The sequence below is a fragment of the Squalius cephalus genome (assembly GCF_949319135.1).
Source record: "Squalius cephalus genome assembly, chromosome: 1".
NCBI lineage: Eukaryota > Metazoa > Chordata > Actinopteri > Cypriniformes > Leuciscidae > Squalius > Squalius cephalus.
The window spans coordinates 19,018,382-19,020,454 of NC_137122.1; positions in this window are offsets into that span (position 1 = coordinate 19,018,382).

A 2,073-nucleotide genomic window follows, 5' to 3' on the forward strand; every position below is an offset into this window, starting at 1 on the left:
TGGGGGTATATTCTCATCCCAACTCAGATTCTGTCTACACATCTCCTGTAGGAGTAACTTGGCAGGTAGCATAATAGGAGCGAGAAATCCCATAGGATCATACACAGAACAGACAGCAGACAAGATTCCTCTTCTTGTACATTGTTGGGCTTTCAACTGCATTCTAAATTGAAACACATCCACCTCTGTACACCACTGAAGACCCAAAGTTCTTTCCACAGGTAACTTATCCTTAGCTAAATCCAAACACTGGATGTCTTTGCTTCTGGATTACTCTGGAACTGATTGCAGTACCTTGCGACTGTTACTGATCCACTTGATCAAAGAAAAACCACCCTTTTGACAAAGAGCAGTAAGATCCTGTACCATGATGACAGCTGCCTCCTCCGAAGAGACACTCTTCAAACAATCATCCACATAGAAACTTTCAAAGACTGTTTTGATCACTTCTGTTGAAAAGAGTGATTGATTGTCCGTTGCAGTTTGTTTTAATGCATAACAGGCACAACTTGGAGAGGATACAGCTCCGAACAGATGAACTGTCATTCGGTAAGTAGAAACTTCCTGGTTTAAGTCTCCATCAGACCACCATAGAAACCGAAGAAAGTCAACATCCTCTTTAGACACCTTAACCTGATGAAACATAGCTTGAATGTCAGCCATCAATGCTATGGGCTCCTGCCTGAATCGTATCAAAACTCCCAGAAGTGAATTTGTAAGATTGGGACCTTGCAACAGTTGGTTGTTAAGTGATGCATCCTTAAATGTTGCTCCACAATCAAATACAACTCTCAATGTTCCCTTTTTTGGATGGAACACTCCATGATGAGGAACATACCAAACCTTACCATCATCCCGATCTAACTGGTCTTCTGGCACCTTCTCAGCATAACCTTTCTCTAGAACATCAGAAAGGAAACGTGTATATTCCTCATGAAACTGTTTGTTCTTTTCAAATTTCCTTTTCAAACCATTGCACCTTTGCTTGGCGACACACAAGTTGTTAGGCAATATCACATCGTTAGTTCGAAATGGTAACTTAAGATTGTAATATCCATCCTGTACCTTAACTGACTTGTCCATTATTTCTATAAACTTCAGATCCTCTCTGGACATCTCTTTCTTATCCACCATGTTTTCATTTAAGTCGCAATTATACTGATGTTGAAGCAATTTCTCAAGCCTTCCAATAGAAATCCTGTTGACAGTAACAAAAGGGAGCCAGTATTATTCCTGCAGTCACTGCTCCTCTCTGAAAGTCCATTAACAACCCACCCCAGTAGGGTTCTAATGGCATAGGGTCCATTACCATAGCCATTTATTACTTCCCATGGCTCCATCACTTGGGACGCATTGGCTCCAATGAGTAAATCAACATTAGCCTCAATGTGTGTAAGTTTCACTCTGTCCAGATATGGCCATTTGGAAATTTCCTCCTGTGTTACAATGTTATCTGAGTTGACAGGCATTTTCTTCTGAGTATACACTTCCGGAAGGGAAAAGAAATTATTGTTGTTGATTCCACTGATCTCCAAACCAGTTACCACATTACAAGATACAGACTGCTCTTGTCCCATAGTGCGCAGAAAAATGTTAACCCTTTTACCTCTGATGTTCAGTTCATCCATCAACTGCTTGGAGCAAAATGTAGCTGAACTCCCAGGATCCAGAAAAGCATAAGTTTGAATTATTTTGTCTCCTTTAGATGATTTTACTTGCACTGGAATGATTGACAGAAGGCATTTTTCGTTACCGGCCCCTGCATGTCCACAAGTTTGCGCAGACACTAGGCTACTCTTTTGCCCCTTGTCCTCCACAACTGGCTTGCGATGTATGTGCAACACGGACGGATGTGTCTGATTACAAACTTCACATACAAGGCGGTCGTCACATTCCCTACTTATATGTCCAGACTTCAAACAGCTGAAACAAACTCCTGTTTCTTTTAAAAAGTCAAGCTTTTCTTGTTGTGACTTATTTTAAAAAATTTCACACCTTTTTAAAACATGATTTTCTTGACAGAACAAGCAAGTTGTGTTATCATTGGTCTTGTATTTCGGAATGGTTTCTCAA